This window comes from Neofelis nebulosa, chromosome 14, assembly GCF_028018385.1.
Source record: "Neofelis nebulosa isolate mNeoNeb1 chromosome 14, mNeoNeb1.pri, whole genome shotgun sequence".
Lineage (NCBI taxonomy): Eukaryota > Metazoa > Chordata > Mammalia > Carnivora > Felidae > Neofelis > Neofelis nebulosa.
In genome coordinates this window covers 47,241,075-47,264,176 of record NC_080795.1, presented here as the reverse complement: position 1 = coordinate 47,264,176, position 23,102 = coordinate 47,241,075, and the positions used below count along the sequence as shown (strand labels likewise).

Genomic DNA, 23,102 nt, shown 5'->3' with positions numbered 1-23,102 from the left:
TCTCTTCCCAGATCCCTTCCCCCCCACTCTCCTGTGCATCTGTCAGTGGCACTCTGAACATCCTCTCGTGCTAAGGGCTTCCCTAACCTAGCTTGGTTAGGAGCTTAGCCTAAAAGAAGATGCGCCATTTCCTGCCTGCGATTTGACTAAGCTGCCACCGGGGCATGGAGGTACCTCTGCTAGAGCTTGGCAGACAGTGACGAGCAGACCAGAACAGCTGCAAAGGCGAAAACACCAACCATCATCCCTTATCAGACACTTCCTGGGGGCAGGGTCTCTGCCCCGGGCGAGGTGGTTTCATATCTCATTTAAATTCTCTCACGGGTGGGTGTCTTCGCGTGTCCAGCTTACAGATCATGAAACTGAGGCTCAGAGAGGGTAAAAAAAAAAAAAAAAAAAAAAAATCTTCCCTAAATGGGGATGGGACGTACAGCACAGTGAGTATAGTTAACAAGACTGTGTCACATATTTGAAAGCGACGAAGAGAGTAGAACTTAAGGGTTTTGGTCACAAGAAAAAAAAAATGTGTGACTCTGTGAGGTGATGGATGTTAGCTTATTGTGGTGATCATGTTGCAGCATATACGTATCATTGGGTCATTACTTTGTACACGTGAAACTAATGTACTGTTATATGTCAATAACACCTCAATCGAAGCAGAGAGATCGGTACTCCTATTTAAATTGTAATAGTGTAACAGTGAATGAAATACGGTTGTATCACTTTTTTAAAAGGTTTCTTAAGTAGGAGCGCCTGCCTGAGTGGCTCAGTCGGTTAGGCGTCTGACTTCAGCTCCGGTCATGATCTGACAGTTTGTGAGTTCAAGCCCTGCATGGGGCTCTGTGCTGACAGCTCAGATTCTGTGTCCCTCTCTCTCTGCCCCTCCCCTGCTCGTGCTCTCTCTCTCTCTCAAAAATAAATAAACATTAAAAACATTTTTTTAAATAAATAATAAAAAGTTTCTTAAGTCAAACAACTATTAAAGGGCAAAGCAGGTGTTTAAACACAGGACTTGGGCCAGTGCCCATGATCTTTACCACTGTACTAAGTGGCTTCCCTTACACGTTCCCAGGCTTTCTGTGGTGCTTTCTTCACCCACGTGTGTAGACAAAGATTCTAAAACAAAGCAATGTGGCCATTTTGTGCCGATAGCTTCCTGCCTCCTTTGTAAGCCTTGGTCCGAATCCTGGCAGCAACAAATCAAGAGCTAAATTCTGAAGAAGCAATGCCCAGGCATCACTGGCCCATGCAAAGATCTGGGCAATTGGCCCAGGGAAGGTGTGTGCTTTGTTTGGGGTAGGTCAGCATTTCTATTCATGCTCCATTGATTTCTAGACAAAATTTATGTAAGTCCTAAAAGCTGGAAGCTCTGCCTTGGATTTAACCCCCACACAGTCTCTTCTTTCTGATTTGTTTTAAAGATATAAATAAATGTTTTTAATTTTATTTTTGAATTAAAAAAAATTTTTTTTTGAGTTTACTGGCTTATTTGGAAAGAGAGAAAGAGAAAGAGAGCACAAGCAGGGGAGGGGCAGAGAGAAGGAGAGACAGAATTCCAAGCAGGATCTGCACTGTCAGCACAGAGCCTGATGCGGGGCTCGAACCCACCAACCACAAGATCATGACCTGAGCTGAGATCAAGTCGGACGCTTAACCAACTGAGCCACCCAGGTGCCCCAATTTTATTTTTTTATTAAGATTTTTATTTTAATTACAGTATTAACATGGTGTTATATTAGTTTCAGGTGTACAATATAGTAATTTAACAATTCCATATATTACTCAGTGCGCATGATCATAAGTGTACTGTTTAATCATCATCACCTATTTCACCCATCCCCCTACCCACCTCCCCTCTGGCAACCATCAGTTTGTTGTCTATAGTTAAGGGTCTGTTTCTTGGTTTGTCTCTCTTTTTTCCCCCTTTTGCTCTTATGTTTTGTTTTTAAATTCCATGTATGAGTGAAATCATAAGGTATTGGTCTTTCTCTGACCTACTTTGCTTCACATTATACCCTAGCTCCATCCGTGCCATTGCAAATGGCAAGATTTCATTACTTTTTATGGCTGAATAATATTCCATTGTGTGTATATACACCACATCTTCTTTATCCACTTATCAAATGATGGACGCTTAGGCTGCTTTCATAATTTGGAAATTGTAAATAATGCTGCAATAAAGACAGGGGTGCATGTATCCCTTTGAATTAGTGTTTTGTATTTCTTGGGTAAATGCCCAATAGTGTAATTACTGGATCATAGAGTAGTTCTATTTTTAACTTTTTTTTTTTTAATTAAAAAAAAATTTTTTTTAACATTTATTTATTTTTGGGACACAGAGAGACAGAGCATGAATGGGGGAGGGGCAGAGAGAGAGGGAGACACAGAATCGGAAGCAGGCTCCAGGCTCTGAGCCATCAGCCCAGAGCCCGACGCGGGGCTCGAACTCACGGACCGCGAGATCGTGACCTGAGCTGAAGTCGGACGCTTAACCGACTGAGCCACCCAGGCGCCCCATTTTTAACTTTTTGAGGAAGCTCCATACCGTTTTCTAGAGTGGCTGCATCAGTTTACATTCCCACCAGTAGTGCGAGGGTTCCTTTTTCTCCACATCTTCGCCAACACGATTTTTCTTCTATTTTTTTTTTTTTTATTTTAGCCATTCTGACAGGTGTGAGGTGATATCTCATTGTAGTTTTGATTTGCATTTCCCTAATGATGAGTGATGTTGAGCATCTTTTCATGTGTCTGTTAGCCATCTGTATATCTTTTTTTGGAGGAATGTCTATTCATGTCTTCTGCCCATTTTTAATTAGATTATTCATTTTGGGGGGGTATTGAATTGTATCAGTTTTTATATATTTTGAATACTAACCCTTTATCGGATATGTCATTTGCAAATTCAGTAGGTTGCTTTTTGATTTTGTTGTTGACGTTTCCTTCACTGTGCAAAAACTTTTTATTTTGATGTAGTCCCTATAGTTTATTTTTGCTTTTATTTCCCTCGTTTCACAGACCTATGTAGAAAAATGTTGCTATGGCCAATGTCAACGACATTACTGCCAATGCCCCCTTCCAGGATTTTTATGGTTTGGGGTCTCACATTTAGGTCTTCAATCCATTTCGAGTTTATTTTTGTGCTTGGTGTAAGAAAGTGGTCCAGTTGCATCATTTTGGATGTTGCTGTCCAGTTTTCCCAACACCATTTGTTGAAGAGACTGTTTTTCCCATTGTATATTCTTTCCTCCTTTGTCGAGGATTAATTGACCGTAAAATTGTGGCTTTATTTCTGGGTTTTCTATTCTATTTTATTCTTATTCCATTGCTGTATGTGTCTATTTTTGTGCCATTTTTTTACTAAGGATAAAATTCACTTTTTTGTAAAAAAATGTAATGTTTATCATAGAAAATCAAACTAGGTTTAATCGAATGTATCAACAAGAGCATAATATACTGTCGTAAACAAGGATTTCCAACCTGCTGTGTAACTAAATAAGAAGTCAGTTGGGGCGCCTGGCTGGCGCAGTCGGTTAAGCGTCCGACTTCAGCCAGGTCACGATCTCGCGGTCCGTGAGTTCGAGCCCCGCGTCGGGCTCTGTGCTGACCACTCAGAGCCTGGAGCCTGTTTCGGATTCTGTGTCGCCCTCTCTCTGCCCCTCCCCCGTTCATGCTCTGTCTCTCTCTGTCCCAAAAATAAATTAAAAATGTTGAAAAAAAAAATAAATAAATAAATAAATAAATAAGAAGTCAGTTAAACACTTGGTTTAGTGAAGGGCAAACACGAGTCACTGCCACCTCATCCCATACTTCCGTGCTGGTTCTCATTTAAGGAAAACACACAGTGGTCTCCCTGGCTCTTCCTGTTAGAAATGCATTGGAAAGTGACAAGCCCAGGGAAGAAGAGAAGAAGCTGTATCGCAAGTCAGAGCTGAAGTCAAAACTGTACTTCCATTGCCTTGGGGGAAGTGGAAGGGACGTTGGTTATATGTTCACCAGGTCTACATGGAAGACAGTTTGATCACAAAACAGCCCAGGGTTAAGATTTCATTTGTGGGGCATGGGAAACATGGCCATGCCCTAATTCTTTTTTGGGGTCTCAAAGTGTCTCTGGTCATGCACCCATGTTTAGGGGCGAAGGAGATGTTAACGCTGTGCCCCAGGCCCTCCACAGATGCCACGGTGGCTCCTGCCTTGCGATGACTAAAAGGATGGCCCTCCTTTCCTTAGACAGACTGGCTCGGTGTCAGAAGTAGAGGCAGGGAGGTATTGTCAACTGCAATGAGTCGAGTCCACAGTTTATCCCACAATGGATGCATTCGGCTTTTTTAGAACCTCAATGAGATTTTCAGTGATAGTCAATCACCTATGAGATATTTTCGCCTCTATGAGGCGTTTCTTACAAGTCTCTCTTGGGTTTGACTCAGTTGGTTGAAAGCTTCTCTATTGTTCTTGAAGACAAATGCAATTCCTTTTAAGTTATAAACCAGCACTTAGGTCCTATAGTTTAATATGTCTTCATACCACCCCCGTTTGGAGCCTCCATAGAGACGGATGCATTGCACTGCTGCATGGAATATTCCATCTCAACCAGTTGGCAGCCCCCAATACTCAGTCCGTGAAACACAATCATAAAGTTCCTGGGCAGTAGATTAGACACTTTTGTTTACCTCATACTTGATTGGGAAGTTATTGAGGTCTCAACATTTTGATAATTACTGGTAGAGGCCCAAATCCTTTCATGAACAGGAAGCAGGCTGAGAAGTCTTCTTTCTGATTTTTGAGGCTTAAAATTCTTCTTTCATTCAAATTTGTGTTTCTGATGAGGATGTGTCAAGGCCGATTTGAAAATGTCAGACGCTGTTCATCACAGAGAGAAGCCAAAGGAACCCATCTGAGGCACTGGATGTGTATAACTTTGGAAGATGGTGCGTCTTCTACTTAATGCAATGGAGGAATGTCATTCTGAGTGGTGCCTTTGTTGCTTCTCACCCCCAGGCCACCACATACCCACTGGTGAAGGGACAGCCAGAGGTAATATGGCATGGTGGTGAAGAGCAGGCCTTTGAAAAGACTTGCCTCCCCAGCTTGCCACTTGTGTGAGCATGAGTGCCTCCATTTCGAGTCTCAAATTCCTCATCTATAAAATGGGGACACCAATGCTCCTCTCAAACAGATGTTGAGGGAATCAAATAACATCGTATATATAAATCATTCAACAGCAATACCTAGAACACAATGAATACTATAGTTTGGCAAACAAATCTAATGGACTTCATATTGGCCAATGAGGGAGGTTTAGTTCTAGTCAGGTTCCTTTGATTCACTTCAAATTCCCTTTTGACAAGAAACTTCCTATGCCAAAATATGACTTACATTTTTCTAGAGGTAGGAACTACTTAGAGATTAGGTTCCACATGAGTGCAGAGAGTAGGAGCAAAGGAGAGGAAAAGAGAATAATGGGTAGAGTGGTCAGAATTCCACATGGCCCCCAAGATTCCCACCCCCCTGGTATATATTCTCTGTCTAATCCCCTTCTCTTATATGAAGAGGACTTGGGAATGGGATGGGATAGTCATGCCTGTGATTCCTTTGTGTTACATACACCTTCCATCTTAGCTGGACTGGCAAGAAAGATTTGTCCCACTGGCCTCAAAGAGGGAAACAAATTGCCATGTTGAGAACTGCTTATGGGGGCACATGACAAGGACCCGGGGAGACCTCCAGGAGCTGAGAGCTTCTTTGGCTGATGGCTGGCAAGAAAGCAGAAACCTCAGTCCTAAAAGACCCAGTACTGATTTCTGCCAACTAACTGAACTTGGAAGTGGCCCCTGAGCTCCAGCTGAGATCACACGCAGCTGATGTCTTGATTTCAGCCTGGTGGGACCCTGAACAGAGAGCGCATCTACACCTGGACTTCGGACCCTACTGGAGATTCTGAGATAATGAATGCGTGTGGCCGTAGGCTGCTATATTTGTGCTAGTTTGTTATGTAGCGTTGAAATCTCTACAGAAAGAAAAGGCAATGATTACAGAAATTTCTTCTTGCCCCTTCTGCTTCTCCCACAAGTAGAGAGGGACCTTAGAGAAGGCATGGAAGAGGTGCCCAAGGTTAAGAGTCTTCCAGCTTTTGGCACACAGGGCCCTCCACACCTCTGGTCCTTCTCTTGCATTTGGGCCTCCCTGCCTCCAGTCTCTAGTTCAGCTCCCATGTTTTTTCTAAAGTAGAAATCAGATCACATTACTCCCCCATAAACCCTTCAGCGGGTTCCCCATCGCCCACAAGTTGGAGCAACTCTCAAGGGCTGCAAGGCTTCTGGCTCCATTACTGAGGAACGATTTGGGCACTTACAGAACATCCAACTAACAGAGGCTTCCGCAAGCAAAGACCTTTCATGACCTCACCTAGGAGAGGTCTAGAAGCAGGCCATCAGAGTGGGAGCAACAGCTCACCCTTATCAAGACTCATTCTTCCACCTTGCCTCTACATCCTCCTGACTTAGCACGTGGGTTTGCCAGCTCGAAGGTGCACGCGTATTGCTGGCACTCGGCGTCTGCATTCCCAGAAGCAGCCAGAACCGCCCGAGCCGCCCGAGTGGCCCGAACGGACTCCTTCCTCGGTGGTGGGGGGTAGCACATTTCTGCCGCAAAGCCCCACCCACACGAGCCTACGTGTCATTGGCCAGGACTGTCACGTGGTCCTCCCTGCTGCACCAGAAGGGGTGAAAAGCGGGCTTGGCTTCTCCAACCGCGGAAGGACGGCTAGGGACTGTCGCGTCGGTCTGGCAGCACCGGGGCCATCGTTGGTGGCCACTCCTGCTTTGCCCAGCCACCACCCCCTGAGCAGCAGGCCCCTGGTGGATTCTGAGTCTGGAACATCCTCCCCGCCTCGGCTGCCTGGCGACCCGACCCTGGTGCAGTGCCTTCCCCGCCCCAGGCCCCAGCCAGCCCTGGCTGCTCCGAGGCATCAGGACGACTTCCCCGCGGCCTCATGCTGGGACAGCCGGCACTCCCGCCACGAGGGCCCTCGTTAGCCGTGAGCTCTTTGAAGGCACGTATTTGCGTCTCGTTCGTAATTGTCCCAGATTTCAGGCCTAAAACCGGAGTCATACCTCCTTTCCTTGTTTCCTCGTCCCGTATCTGATCCATAGCAAATCCTATTAGCTCCATCCTCAAAATATATCCGGACTTCCGATGCTCCCTACTACCTGGACACCCCCCCCCCGCCCCGCCTGCTCCCCAACATCGGTCTGTCACTCCTACTGCGGGGGCTTCCCCGGATCTTCCTGCTTCTGCCTCCCCCGATCCCCCAGCCAGTCAGTTGTTACCCCAGCACATGATGTCCCTCCTCTGCCCTAAAACCTTCAAATGGCTCCCCGTTTCACTTTGAGAAGTCATAGTGCTTCTCACATCCTGTAAGGCCCATATGATCTGCCTCTACCTATTTCCCAATCTCACCTCCCACTGCTCTCCCCCTCATTAACGCAGTCCCAGCCACATTACTGGCGCCTCACCAGTCTTTCCAAACACTCTTGTGCCTCAGGGCCTTGGCATGGCTATTCCTCTGTCTACAGGGCTCCGCCCCACACATCTGTAGATGCTCATCATTACAGTGAGCCCTTCCCTAACCACCTTATTTTAATTTATTTAATTTTATTTTATTTTAGAGTGAGTGAGCAGGGAAGAGGGGCAGAGAGAGAGAGAGAGAGAGAGAGACAGAGGGAGAATCTCAAGCAGGCTGCATGCTCAGCACAGAGCCCAACCTGGGGCTCCATCCCCCAACCCTGGGATCATGACCTGAGCTGAAATTGAGAATCAGTTAGTTGCTCAACCAACTCAGCCACCCAGGTGCCCCCCCGCCCTGCTCAGTTTTAAGTTTATCCAACACTTTATCTCTCTCCCAGGCGTATTTTTCTTGAGGCACTCACCTAACATGGTATATAATTTATATATGTAATTTGTAAATTTGTCTTTGCCACACTCCCCATAAATTATAAGCCCCATGAAGGCAGCTGTGTTTTCTGCTGTGTAACTGGCACCTGGAACACATAATAGTAGCCTAACAAATATTGATAATTAATGGGTTGAATGAATGGATCTTTGCATCCCAGCACAATGCCTGGCCCATGGTAAAAGATCAGTAAATGTGTTGAGCTCATGGACAAATAACTGACTGAACTCGGAAGTGCAGATCAGAGAGAACAAATGTGCTGTGCAAAGTCTCTGTGAAGAAGCTGGCATTAGGACAGCGTGTCAGGAATCAAGCATCACAGCACTGGGAGCAGGAGTGTGGGGACGGGAAGAGGAGGGCAGTGACATTCAAGCCATTCATTCCATCCGGGATTAAGTTCAATTAACCCCTCAAAAGGCGACTCAATTCTGTTTCCTCTTTCATCCTTCAAGTTCAAGTTCTATTAGCAAAAGCTGCTGCCCACGGCATGAATCTTGATTTAGAGGGTAGGAGGAGGGCTGGTTTTTGTGCAGATGGAGGAAAAACACAAGAATAGGAAGCCCCACTGACTATTGGGTGGGCCGTGGAACAAAGGTCCAATTGTGCTGGTGCGTAGCCTGGCCAAAGACAAAGTGCGGAGGAGAAAAAAGGGAGAAGAAAGGTCTTGGTGCAGTGCCCGAAATCTGGTCACTTTGGTCACACAAGCTGTGTTTGTGACCCATTTCAACTGCTGTTGGTTGTGTCGGTCATAGAGTCAAATCTGGGCAAATCTGGTGGCTGTTTTGGGAATCTGATTCAACTTGGATACATTTTGTACCGGGTTTCTCTCTGGTGTATCGTTTCTCCAGTAAGTGGGTTCATTACCTCAGACCTGGACTCCCGAAGAGACTGTGTCTCAACTGCTCAGGGTCGAAAATCCTTAACACCCGTCAGATGCAAGGAAGAGGCAGCTATCCTTGTACGCACTTTGCGAGTTTTTGAATATTTGTGTACATAGGTTTTACACAGGGCATCTCCGAAGTGGGAAGAAACTTAAGCCCCTGGGCACGAGGCTGCAAATGACACTAGGTGTGGTGGTGGGTAATTTACAATCTTTAAGATTAAGCAAGAACAAACGTGTATTTAAGGAGCCTCCGTATGTATGGTTCTGAGTTTAAATTTTGGTTTGTTTTTTTTTTTTATAGTCACCTACAGAGAATGCAAATCTTATTTTTAAAAAAAACTATCATGCGACTCTATTTCGATTCCCTTTAAATCCATAAAACACTTATTAAATCTGAAGAATGTTTTCTCGTAAAATACTCCAGGTTAAGACACAGGGAGCTTGATTTTGTTGATGTTGTACAATAGGCAACTTAAAGCTGCTTAGTATTATATTTAAGGATAAATTGTCCCAAGAACAGCATAAAATGAGACAGTCAAGTAACAGAAGCCTGTTTTCATATTTGTGTAATTGTAATTTTACAAGCAATATAAAAATGTAATAAAATTATATTGCAATTAGGTTTTTATTAATTTTAAAACCTTTAAGAAATGATTTGGCTGCTGTGTTTCCATGTTTCTGGAGCATAGCTTTTTCAAATTAATGCTAAAACTTCACTATTTCTATTTGTCATGAAATAAAGTCCCTGGCACATTGTTGTCACCAGCTTTTCTTGTGAGGAGAGATCTGGTGGCAAAGAATTTATAATCTCGTTCTTCAAAATTCTAGACATTTGCTTGACCTACATGTTTCTTAAATCCTTCTGAAACTTCCTTGAAAGGAAATCAGAAGAAAACAACAACAACAACCCTGAAAACAAAGATAAAGTTTCCTTTAAAGGCTTTTTGTTTTTTTTAATGTTTATTTTTTATTTTTGAGAGAGACAGAGAGCATGAGCAGGGGAGGGGCAGAGAGAGAGAGAAGGGAACAGAGGATCCGAAGCGGGCTCCATGCTGACAGCAGAGAGTCTGATGTGAGGTTCAAACTCACGAACCATGAGATCGTGACCTGAGCAGAAGTCAGACGCTTAACCAATTGAGCCACGCAGGCGCCCCTCCTTTAATAGTTTTGAAAGAAAAATGGATCATGACATTAACCGAAGATCACTTTTTTCCCGTGTTTGAACTGTTGACTTTACCAATTTCCTAATCTGAATTTTTGAAAAGAGTATCGTTAATAATCAGAGTTCTGCGGTTCCTCTTAAATATTAATCCTGCCAGGTTTCTTAGAAGAAACCTGTAGTGATCAATTTCTATTAAACTTGACTTCAGTATTCACAAAAGGATTAATAGAAGTTGTTTATAAATCACCTTAATCTCCTTGAAAGAAAAAAAGAATGTGAATTTAAAAAAATAAGTAAGTGTGGCTTCAAACCTCATAGCATCATCAATGCAGCCCCACTGGCCCCAACTTTCTGGGATAATCCTGATCCAAGTCATTTTATTTTTTCCACTGATGGCAATTGGTTACATGTATAACTGAATGAGATTTAAATCTGATGAGCTTTCTTTTTCATAAGACCAAGTTCTGAAATTAGCAAGAACCATTGGTAAGACCACATATCCTGTTTTTTAGTTCAGAAAATACTGTCACTGTGGCCATGAACTCTTTTTTTTTTTTTTTTATAAGATTTTATTTCTTTAAGTAAGCTCTACACCCGACGTGGGGCTCGAACTTACAACCCCGAGATCAAGAGTCTGCATAGGCTACTGTCTGAGCCATCCGGGCACCCTGACCATGAACTTCTTTATTGAGAACTTTAATACTAGAGCTGGTGGGGTTGTCTTTAATTTCTTCCAGTTTCTTGGAGAGAATGCCAAGTAAAATGGGTCTGCAAAATCTCCTTCAAAACTGAATGGCAAATTTGCCTTCTGCAGGACCACGTTCCCAGGTCATGGGGCTAAGAGATAGGGAGAGGAGGACCCCAGGCCACAAGCGCCGGGTCCACGCTACTAAGTGGGCTGCTCAAAGTCCCTGTTTGCTCACTTGCAACATGGGCCGGATAAACTGTACCTTCCTCCTCCTTGGATTTTTGCAACATCGCATGAGATGTCTGTGGAACTGCCCTGGAAACCATCAAGGGCTGTCTGTCATGAGCCAAGCTGGAAGACAGGCACTCTGGATCCAACGGCCCATGGAGCCGTTCCTCCTTGCAGGAACCCAGCTGAGACGCTTGTGTGGCTGAGCTTGGCTGAGAGGCCACAACCCGGGTAGAGCTGGGCCCAGAGAAGCTTCCCCCCCATGGCAGGAGAGGGCAGGGAAGGCAGAGCAGGGCTGAGGCAACAAAAGACTGTGGGTTTGAGGGCCTGCTGCCTCTGCTCAGAGGAGTATCTGGGGTGAGCTATGTGTGTCCCTTGACTACCAGCTTGACCTTTGGCTGTCTTGGGGGAGATGATCTGTGAGACCACCCCAAAAAACACCCGGGGCTATGAACTGTAAAGGGCAAAGATGGACGGTCCTCTTCTTTTGTAAATTCACGTGACTGAATAAAAAGTAAATAATAACATTGACCCTCCCTTTCTATCAACTCTCGCCCCCGTTCTCACCCCTGCCTTTAAGAACCCACTTTCCTTACTCCTGGGAAGAAAGAAAGCAGCTCTTTCTGCTGATTGCAAATGATCCTAGTGATAACCCTGAGTTCTAGTTACACAAACGAAAGGGAATCTTGTGATCAGACCCAGATTCGCTGTGTCACTCGTATCCACCTGTATACAGTTAAAACCTCTCACCGAACTAGAGATTCATTTGTACATGTAGCAGTCGTCTGAGCACAGTGTAACCTTGGATACCAAGAAACCCAACTTTCTCAGTCTCGTTGCCAAGGCAACGGGACAGAGTGGGTGTGGGGGAGCCCAGCATGTCTATCTACATGCTGTGCTACCAGCAGGAGGAATGGGATGGAGAGATGGGGAGGGTCTTGGGCTGCCCACCTCTCCGAGGCCTTAACTGCAAAGGCCGCAGGGCTAGTGTAATGTCCTCTGTCACTGATAGCCGGGGAACCTCTAAGTGAGACCCTCTTTTATACTCCTGGAGGGATGCACAGCAGACAGGGTAGGCTGGGAGGAAGGTAGACAGAGGTGGGGCGAAGGAGAAGGACGCTGGTGAGTTGAGAAGTGTGGGGTAGGGGGAGACAGCAGCCAGATGAAGCTTGGATCCTGATATTACCGGTATTGGTACTGTGCCAGCAAGAGTCTGGTATTTCTGCCACCGAACGGAACATAAGCGAGTCTAGAACATAACCCTAGCCACAAAATTCACACCAGTGGATTGTGCATGTTGGCCTGGTTAATCCTATAATGAACCACCAGGGAATGGTTGAAAAGTAAAGCTGAACGCTTTAGAATATTCTAAAGATCAGGTAAAAGGAGAGAAAGGTACTAAAACAAGAAAGAGTCTGCTTCTCCCACACTGCTCGTTTGACCCAAGACCCTGTGTTTACCCTGATCTACAGAGCCCAGTGCCCTTGTTCTCCTTCAGGACGCGGAGGGAGAAGAGGGCCCCTAATGCCATCTGGACCATCGTGGAGAATCACTCTCATGTGCCTTCCATCCAGGCAGTGCCTCCAGGGCCAGGCCTTCACGACCCCGAACCACCTGTATCCACCCTATTCAGGTATCATTTATAACTCTTATTATTTTGTTAGAATAATTTGTAGCTTGTTTAAAATATAGGGAAATTCACCAAGATACAGAGGCAATAGAACATTAATCACTGAGTGAAAAATTCATCAAATTTTGGAGGGAGGACAAGGTCAGTCAAGGAGCAGATAGGAATGCTTATGTTGGCTCAGCGACCGAACCCAGCCAGAGCCAGTGAGATTCAGTGGTGACCACTGCAGGGACTTCTGGGGAAGAGAGCGCTGTATCTGCCGGGCATGGGGGGGTCACAGCCATCTGGCCAAGCTGTGGAGCTCGAGTACGGAGCCAGCCAGCACACAGAAGAGTGGAGCCAAAAGATGCAGCAGAGAGACCTGGGTCCTCATGACCTTGACCCAGGCCCCCTCACGCTGCTCACGCTGGGCCTGAGCCCAGACTCCTCTTCAGCTCTTCAGTGCGATGCACCAATACATTTGTTCGTTTGTTGCCACAGGCAAGTGAAATAGCCCTAAACTAAGGGATATATCCTGTCTGAGGTTGGGATGAGACAGAGGTGGGGGGGGAAGTCGGTGGCCAAGGACAGAGGCCTCACGAGCAGGAGTAGCATGACTGATACGTAGAGAGGGAGGGAGAGAAGTATGAGTCACTCAGGTGTAGTGGTTTTAAGTCTAAGTGAGGCAAACCCAAAGCACTCCTAGTTTTCTTCTTTTTTCCCATGTGGTCAAAGAAGTTGTGATTTTTGTATACTGTTGCAGAAATACACGGTTGGACCTTTTATTTAATAATCGCTGGCACTGGCTTAGTTCCTTTGCGTAATTCTACCATATTTCCAAAAAGCTGAAGAGAGGAATGCACTCCCCCCAACATACCCCACACCATTCTCCGCTGCCCTCTACCATGCCATGTTTATGTAGCATATGTTCTTTTTAGGGCATGTTTGATTTTCCCCTTCGGTGACAACTGTCCAGGGCAAAAGAGCTCTTTACATAGGTGCTGCTTTGTCCCCAAAATCTACTGCCCCAGTTTGGTAGAGGACTAACCACTACCCTCCCTTTCCTCTTAAATTCCTGTTGTCTGGCAACAGAAGGACAGGTTCTCTGGTTATCTTCAAGTATATCATTCTCAGCCTCACTTCTATTTCTAGAACAGTCGTTAAATGTGATCTTCCTTGGATTTGTATCTGTTTTCCAAAGTGGGTCGAGAAGAACGCACGTCCTCTGAGATGTTCCTCAAAAACAGAGCTTGAAGTCCAATTTGGAAAATATCACACACCATAACCCCCATTGGAGATTTCAGTGTGCACTTTTCATCTTGTGGCCTTGAGAGAGTCCTACAATTTAAATTTTGCTTAGCCCACCTTTTCCCATGTTCTGCTAGCAAGGGATTTTCTTTAATGTTGTGTTGCTAACATTCTTCTGAACAGGTATTCTATAGGGCATGCTTTGTGAACATCTGGCTTAAGATAGAGTGAATTGTACACAATCTTTTATTAACTCTATTGTTATAAGAATGTAACTTTAAATAACCTGAAGCAGATTAGGAATGTTCTTTCACCTTCTGCTTTGATGAAAGCAGAGGTTTTTTTTAATGTGCAAATGGGTATGAATTCATCATTTTCATTATTTTTCTTCAATCCTGCAACTCCAACTGTTGTTCGCACTGTAGCCGTGCAGGAGGCCAAGCGAGAGGAAGAACAAGGAATGCCTCTGGGTTTTCTCTAGGGGAAAATGCATGATATAAGCAGGAACAAAGGTAGTAGCCAAAACAGGCAGCTGAGACAGACCTTGGATCTGTGATGATGGCATTGAGAGTGTTAGGAGAGGTGGTGTGGTCTCCTTCGTTGTTACCTTCTGCTTCCCAAAGGTTCAGAGGAATACGGAGCCCAGGGAATGGAGAGGCAGAGCTGTTTGAGGTTCAAGACAGGGGTCTTGAAAGGACATCTTTTCCCTTCTTGTTCCCAGTGTGAAGCCGCGTATACAATTATGTTTTGAACACAATATGTGCCGAGCATAGGGCGAAGAGTTTAATATACAGTGTCTCATTTAATACCCACAAAGGCCCCGAGAATGTAATTTTTCACCGATTTGCAGATGAGGAAACAGATATAGAAGCTGACCTCAGGTCATCAACGTAAACTGGCAGAGTCCCTGTATCTCTTTACCAGGACGCCACAAAGTCGCACATCACGTGGGCAGCTCACCCCCCTTCGTCCCAAAGGGATGACATGGGAGTGTGGCAGGTGTGTCCAAGGCCTCAGGCCCACAGCCTGATAAGACTGATCTGTGTTAACTGACAGCCCTAAGTTGGGACGTGGGCACCTGAGCACCAGTCTGGGAGGAGACCGGAAGCCAGTTGACTGTCTCCAAAGACTTGTGAGCAGTTTTCAAAGTACCTGGATAGCTACTAAAAGGAGAGAAATGTAATTGGTGTATTTGACTCATATTTTCATTTTGCAGTAGCATGAAAATGAATTACTTTTATAATTAAGCGAGGCTTCTTGGTTTGAATAAAAATACAAGGGGAGTAGATAGGGAAAAAAAAAACTAGTCTTTCTTGGGTAATAGTTATTACCCAAATCAATGACTTGTAATAATCAACGACTCAAGAACAAGTAGGAATCTTAACACCTTCTGAGTTTTTTTATGAACCAGGGAATGTTGATGAAAATGACATGAGGAAGTTCTGGACGATCCGCAGCACCGTCTTCGGTGAGGAAGGGATGCCCACACTGAGTTGGGGGGTGCCTGGCAGTGGAAAAGAAACGAGGGAGAAATGTCTTTGAGGAGTATTATCTGCCAGGCTACGTATGTTTTCACCTTCACCTGCCGTCCGAGAGCCGGGGCTGGGTCACCCTAGCTAAGGCACACATTTACCTTGCATAGCCATCTGTTTAACTTACCTAGTACCTAACTTTGCCTGGTAGTATTGTTAACTGTTATGTGTCTGATGCCCCCGCTATTTCATACTTCGACATTCCGCTTAACATAAGCAACGGTAAGAGTGAGAAGCTGAAATCAGACTGATCTGGGTTCCAATGCTGGCTTTGCAAATTGGACAAATTACTTTAATTCGGTTTTTTCCCCTATGAAATGGGGATAATAAGAGTCCCTTTCAGAACAGTGAATAATACTGAATTAACTTTGTAAGGTGACAGACAGTAGCTAGACTTATTGTGGTGATCAGTTTTCAGTGTTTACAAAAGTCAAATCACTGTGTTATACACACACGCAACTAACAGAATATTGTATGTCAGTTATATTTCAATAAAAAATAGTCCCTTTCTCAAAGAGTTGTTATGAAGTTTAAAAAGCATGATGCATGGGAAGTTCTTAGTATAGTGCCCAGCACATAGGAAGCACCCAAAACATAATAGTTTCCCTTCTTAAGAGGAAAGCTCTTTGATAATAGGTAAAAATTTAATAACTATTTGTAAAGTTTTTTTATGCATATTATCCTGATCCTTATACAGGGCCTTGCAGTTAGGAAGTAGGTTATTGGGGAGAAATTGGCATTCTTTTGCAATTACGGCGGAAGAGTAATTGATCCAAATCTTTCTGGAAGGCAACATGGTAACAGATCAAAGACGTATCCTCGATGCTTTGAGACACGTATACAAACAGGCATATGCAGAAAGGTTCATCATAGGGGCACTTGGCTGGCTCAGTCAGTGGAGCGTGTGACTCTTGATCTCAGAGTTGTAAATTTGAGTCCCATGTTTGGTGTAGAGATTACTTAAAAATAAAATCTTTTTTATTTTTTTTAATTTTATTATTTTTTTTTAATTTTTTTTAACGTTTATTTATTTTTGAGACAGAGAGAGACAGAGCATGAACGGGGGAGGGTCAGAGAGAGGTTGGCACAGAATCTGAAACAGGCTCCAGGCTCTGAGCTGTCAGCACAGAGTCCGATGCGGGGCTCGAACTCATGGACCACGAGATCACTACCTGAGCCGAAGTCGGACACTTAACCGACTGAGCCACCCAGGCGCCCCAGTAAAATCTTTTTTGAAAAGGTTCATTATAGGGGCGCCTGGGTGGCTCGGTCGGTTAAGCGTCTGACTTCAGCTCAGGTCATATTCTCGCAGTCAGTGAGGTTGAGTCCCACATCAGGCTCTGTGCTGACGCAGCTCAGAGCCTGGAGCCTACTTCAGATTCTGTGTTTCCCTCTCTCTCTGCTCCTCCCCCACTCACGCTGTGTCTCTCTCTGTCATCTCAAAGATGAATAAATATTAAAAAATTAAATAAATAAATAAATAAATAAAACAAAAGGTTCATCATAATCTTATTATTAATAGTGAAATTTTAGAAACAACCTAAATGTCCAACAATATTAGATTGGTTAATAAATTCTGCTACATCCATATAACATGTATGAGGAAACTTTTAGTTGCAAGTTACATATCATTGCTCATGCTAGCTTCTGTCAAAAGGGGATTTACTGGCTCAATCAGGAGAGGCAGGCCTAGCTCAGATGCTACTGCTCTGTCAGCCTTCTCTGACCCACCAGGCAGGATATATAGATTTTTTTTGTATCCTTTTATGCATAAGTCCTAAAACAGTGCCTACTCTAGGCTAGGAGCTTAAATTAGCAAACAAATAAATCAATGGTTTTAAGTGAGGGATCACAAGGAAATCGGTGTGGCCTGGAGGAAAGAGGCTTGGAGGCAGAGAGACTCAGTACAGGACCTACCTCCTCGGCTTTTTAGCTGTGCGACCTTGGTCAAGTCAACCAATCCGAGCCTCAGGTTCCTCATGTAAAATCATAGGAGCCGCTTGAACGGATAACTGTAGAGGACTGAAGAAGCCATCTATCTCTTTAAAAATATTTGAATATATATTTTTCTAATTATCAAAGCAAGGGAATGAAATAACATCTTTTGATGCCCCCTGTGTAACTTCAAGATTTTAGCCTACTTCTGTTATCTATATTCCTTCTTTACTCGCTTGCAGGTCTATATAAATATAAGCCGGGATTTTAGGTGTTTCTTAAAGTAACGTTCTTTCATTCATTCATTCAATGAACACAATATACATCAGGCGCTGTATACAAGTTCTGACAGAGAAAGAGATTTTTAGAGAAATAATAGCGAGGCTATGTGGAAAGGGCTGTCAAAGAGGTGTGATTAAGAAGTCTGCTATGGAGGGGCACCTGGCCAGCTCAGTCAGAAGAGCATGAGACTTTCGATCTCAGAATCATGAGTTTGAGCCCCACGTTGGGCGTAGAGATTACTTAAAAGTAGGTAAGGATACTGCTATGGAAACACATAGGGGTTGGGGGGCTAGAATTCTAGGGCAGATGGAGGAGAGTGAGTCCTGCCCCCAAATCACTGCCGTATGAAGCTTGGAGTTTGCCGAAGATGTGGGGTTTTTCTTCAAGTGCGAAGATGATAGTCTTCCAGTGATGTCATGCGGTGGCAAAAAGGGCAGAGAAGTGGGGCGCCTGGGTGGCGCAGTCGGTTAAGCGGCCGACTTCAGCCAGGTCACGATCTCGCGGTCCGTGAGTTCAAGCCCCGCGTCGGGCTCTGTGCTGACAGCTCGGAGCCTGGAGCCTGTTTCCGATTCTGTGTCTCCCTCTCTCTCTGACCCTCCCCCGTTCATGCTCTGTCCCAAAAATAAATAAAAAACGTTGAAAAAAAAATTAAAAAAAAAAAAAAAAAAGGGCAGAGAAGAGGTGCCTTTGATGGGATGACCGGACTTATGGTTTCTTCCCATGAGGTAGGAGTGATAGGACTGATCCCTTGCACTGGGGAAGCCCCCAGGGCTCTGGGATTCCATGACCTGATGAGGGACGGTGTGGACTTCCTGCTAATGGAGGCATGAGGGGCCTCCACTCCAGGGGCGGGAGGTTGTTGTACCCACCTGGTAGAGCAAGAGACCTTGGTTACATTAGAAAACCGTGTTCCGTGCTGTAAGCTGGCATCCCCACTTGCCAAGATTCTATCTCCGGTTCCAATTACAAGCAGGAGCAAAGGCAGAGTTAGCTGGCAGATGTGTCTGGGGCCCCCAGTCTAATTCCATTGCATTCCATGTCTGTTGTCTTCTAGTGTCTTCAGCTTCCAAGGTCCCAGATTTCTGAAGCCCTAGGGCTGCCTGTCTTGGTGGCCACCACATGGGCATTCTAGCTCCCATCACCTTGCCAGGAAGGGTAAGGAAACACCCAGGCTTCAAACATAGGAGCCCTGGCTCTGGGTGCCCCATCCTGATTGTCCCCGGTGCACCTCCTTTTTTCTGGTTTTCCCATTGTCCTAGACCCACACCTATTTCTTCCTTTCACTGCTAACACCCTCTCCTCTGTCATTCTGTTGAGAACAGTGAGAACCTCCAAGTGCTCCCTGGTGCTGAGGCCTACAAGAAAAGGTTGGATGGGGTGCATTTTGAGCTGATCCCCCTTCTGCCCACTTGCCCTGTAAACAGGAGCCACCTGCCATTCCTCCTTCATCTCACAGCTTGGAACGTGAACCATGCACCAGGGAAATGGAATCTGCAGAGATGCATTTCCTGCACCTTAGGCCATCCCTGCATCCCTTCAATCTCAGGATTCTCCATCATCTCCTGCTGGGTGCTCTGAGGACACAGCCTGTGCAGAAACAGAACCAGGCAACACTACCCAGGAGCATTTGGTGGGTGCTGGGGAAGTACTTCCCCACGATGCTAATGATGGCAACTTGGCGCTGAGAAGCTCGTTAGCAAAAGCATTGAAGACGCCTGCCATAGCTTTCAAATGCTGACAATCCGTAAATTGAAATTAACAACGAATAAAAAGATAAGGAAAGCGCACACTCTCCCTCACTCCAGCTTCCGTGGATGTTCTTAGTTACCGAAAGAGAACTGAAGCAGGAGGGAGAAAGATCCCGGCTGCGTTCCCCTTGCCACCCTTCTTCCCGCAGGTTTTGCCTTTTCCCAACCGCCTGGGGTGTGTGCGTGTGTGTGTGTGTGTGTGTGTGTGTGTGTGTGCATGCGCAGAACCTCCCTTCTGTTCAGCTTGCCCCCTTGCCACTCCCCATTTTGCGAGATTTCAGCTCGCAGTCAAAATGGGGAGATGGCCAAATTGTAAAAGCAACTGCAGGCTGCTGCCGCCCGCACTCAGTGGGGGTGTCTCGATGCCTCGTCACCACGTCCTGAGCAGGCCAGTGGGTGCGCGTGTCCGTGCGTTTCCTTCTGCACTGCACCAAAATACTGTCACTGGAAGGTAGATGGAGCCGTAATTACAGCTAACCGTTTGCTATTCAAAGGCTGTCCTTTTTGGCAGCTTCTACCTTTTGGAAGAAAACGAAGGGAGTTGACAGCAGGGTCAGATCTTTGCTTTGCGAGGATGGTTCTGGAAGCTATGTGGAAAACAGATCTGAAGGGTGCATTAGCTCGGGAGGTTGGTGGCTGCTGCAGGCAACTGGGAGAGAGATGATGTGGTTGTTCTCTAGTGACCGAGGATTTCCTGTGTTCACACCCTTTTGTGATGTGGCATCACCACTCCTCTGAGGAAGAGGTGTTTATCTTTCACACCTTTGAATTTGCCCTCGTCTTGTCACAGGGTTTTATCAGTAGAGTGCATCAGTAGACATCAGTAGACATGACCTTATGTGACTTTCAAGCCTAGGCCTCAAGAGGCCATGCAGCTTCAGGTTCTCCCTCTTGGAACTCTGAGACCACCATGCTACCCAGAAGTCAGGCAAGCCGACTGGATGATGAGAGACAAGGTGGAGAACTGAGCATCCCAGTCAGATAGTCATTCCAGCAACCCTCTGCCTACAACTGCTAAGTGAGCCCTGGCAAGACCAGCCCACGAACCACCCATCAGAATAATAAATGAGTGTTGCTTTAGGGTAGGTTTGTGAAGCAGCCCAGATAACTGAAATAGACAGTGTTAGTGGGATTCATTCATTCAACAAATATGTTGGGGCACCTATTCTGTGGCAGGCTCAATTGCAGGTACCAGGAATCTTGCAGGTGAACAAAATGGATGCACGAGCCTGCACTCTAGTGGGGGGTGGACTAGAGAAGGGGTAAGTGTGAGAAATATTTAGGGCCTCATGACTGACTGAAAATGGAGGGTGCAGGGGAGAGGAATAAAGTATGGCTTCTTGGGTTTCCAGTGTGAGCAGTGAGGGCAATGGTTGGGCCATCCCGAGATAGCAAAGCAGACTGGGAGTGGTCCAGTTTTGAACACATGCGCACCCATGGAACAGCAAGATGGCAGATGTAAGGAGGCGTCTGAAGCTTAGGAGGGGTATCAAGATAAATATTTTGGAGTCGTTTTATACTGTACAATTCAGCAAATATTTATTGACTGACAACCATGTCAATCATTCTGAGGCACCAGGAAATACAATGACAAACAAGAGATGGTTTAGTGAAAAAGATGAAAACTCGCTGTAGCAAGTGGTTTAACAGAGACAATGCAGAGCTCTGACACAGACACGGAGAACCGAGAAATTGCATATAGACTGTGGTTGAAATCATGACACTGAGTAAGGTTATCCTTGGACTGCACAAAAGAAGAACAGTGGATGGGCCAAGGACAAAATCCTGGGAAATATCAACATTCATTTTTGTGCTTAGCAGTAAGGGAGAAGACATACAAGAAAGGGTAGGAGATACTGGGGGCCAGGGAGGGGCAGGAAGAAGACGGGACCAGGGAGAGGAAGAGAAAACAAGTTGCTTTTTTGTCACTGACCAAGGATTTTAGGGGCAAGAGGCTGGTGAGAAAGTAATAGGCTAAGCATGTTCAAATTGTTTCGGGGTTGTTGGTCGAAACTGTTGCAGATAGGTTCTGATTTGGCCTAGATGTGCTGTGGGCTCTCAGAAGCTTTATGGTGGGGGGTGGGGGGGCACTGATGGCTGGTCTGCTTCCAAGAGTGCCCAGGAGAAGCTTTCCTTCTGCAAGTCCCTAAGGGGCTCTGAACCCTGCTGCTACTATAACATCGACTGCTTTGTTTTCTCACACGCAACCCTGGATTCCCTTTTAAATAGCTGATTTATATTAATTTTGCTCTTACTCTTTGTTTCTTAATATCAGGGAGTCATCTCATCTGGGGCCCCAGGTTTCGTGAAGCTGCCCCCAACTATAGCCTATCATTCCCCACAGGAAGATGCTCTCCTTCATGAAGGCAGGACACAGAGATAACCCCACAGCCAGCTCTTATTGTCTGCCTGAGGAGGACACGCTAGCCCAAAGAATTCTGTTAGGAGTTGAATTGTGCCCCCCAAGAAGTTATGTTGGGGTACTAACCTTCAGTACCTCAGAACGTGACCTTATTTGGACATAGGATCTTTACAGAGGTAATCAAGCTGAAGTGAGGTCATTTGGGTGGGCCCCAATCCAATATAATTGGTGTCCTTATAAAAAGAGAAAATTTGGACACAGAGACAGATATGCACACAGGGAGAACACCATGTGAGGATTGGAATACGCTGCTACCAGTCAAGGAACTACCAGAAACTAAGAAAGAGATTTAGAACAGATTCTTTGCAGGGCGCCTGGGTGGCTCAGTCGGTTAAACGTCCGACTTCGGCTCAGGTCACGATCTCGCGGTCCATGAGTTCAAGCCCCGCGTCGGGCTCTGGGCTGATGGCTCAGAGCCTGGAGCCTGCTTCCGATTCTGTGTCTCCCTCTCTCTCTGCCCCTCCCCCGTTCATGCTCTGTCTCTCTCTGTCTCAAAAATAAATAAAACGTTAAAAAAAATTAAAAAAAAAAAATAGAACAGATTCTTTGCTAGTGCCCTCAGAGGGAGCATAGCCCTGCAGACATCCTGATCGCCGACGGCTAGCCTCCAAAAGCATGAGACGATATATTTCCAAGTCATTCAGTTGTGATGCTTTGTTGTGGCAGCCCTCACAAAGTAATACACACAAAGTAATACAACTTCCAGGTCTTGAATATCCCAGAATTATTTGATTGAATCTTTGAAATGTATCAGAATAGAATTTTTATTCAATGGGATTCAACTGGATCAGGAATTAGGATGAATTCAGAAGAGCATTGAGTAAATTTTATCTCCGTCTGCTGAATGAGTAGCATAAAAGAGGAAGCATACACTACTCGAAGAAAACAAATTGTTTTCAAACTCTCATTTGGTTTAGAAGTACTATTTACATATAACTGAGGCACTAACTAAATGTGGTTTCTTATTTATTTACTGCAGTGATCACCCTCCCCCCCACCCCCCGCCCAGGGAACATTCCTGATTCCCATGCTGGGTCTCATAGGCTAGTTGGTAGTTCAGATGTCTCTTTAACTTAGATTGACTAGTTGTCTCCTCAGCTAGTCAGAACAGGTAAGATTTTATTTTGTTGTTGCTGTTGTTGTTGTTGTTAGAGCATGCATGGGGGAGAGGGACCGAGGGGGAGAGAGAGACAGAGAACATCTTAAGCAGGCTCCATCCTGAGCGTGGAGCCCAATGTAGGGCTCGATCCCGTGACCTTGGGATCACGACCCTAGCCAAAATTAAGAGTCAGACACTCAATTGACTGAGCCACCCGGGCGCCCCTAAACAGGTGAGAGTTTAATGCTAGCTCTCCTGGGTAGTTTCTGCTTGCCTGTCCCTCCTATTTTAAGCCCTGGAAGGCTGACCCATGTGGAC

At 45.4% G+C, this 23,102-nt stretch overlaps 1 long non-coding RNA gene across 6 annotated transcripts in view; it reads left to right on the top strand.

The window, feature by feature from the left end:
• Positions 1–23,102, top strand: part of LOC131494384 (uncharacterized) — an 86,474-nt gene that overhangs the window by 26,527 nt on the left and 36,845 nt on the right. For 5 of the 6 annotated variants that reach the window (XR_009253363.1, XR_009253365.1, XR_009253364.1 and 2 more), the window contains one exon: positions 12,382–12,542. This is a non-coding gene — a long non-coding RNA (uncharacterized LOC131494384). Of the gene's footprint in view, positions 1–11,616; positions 11,937–12,381; positions 12,543–23,102 lie in introns of those variants that run through there. The other variant, XR_009253367.1, reaches the window with a different exon arrangement.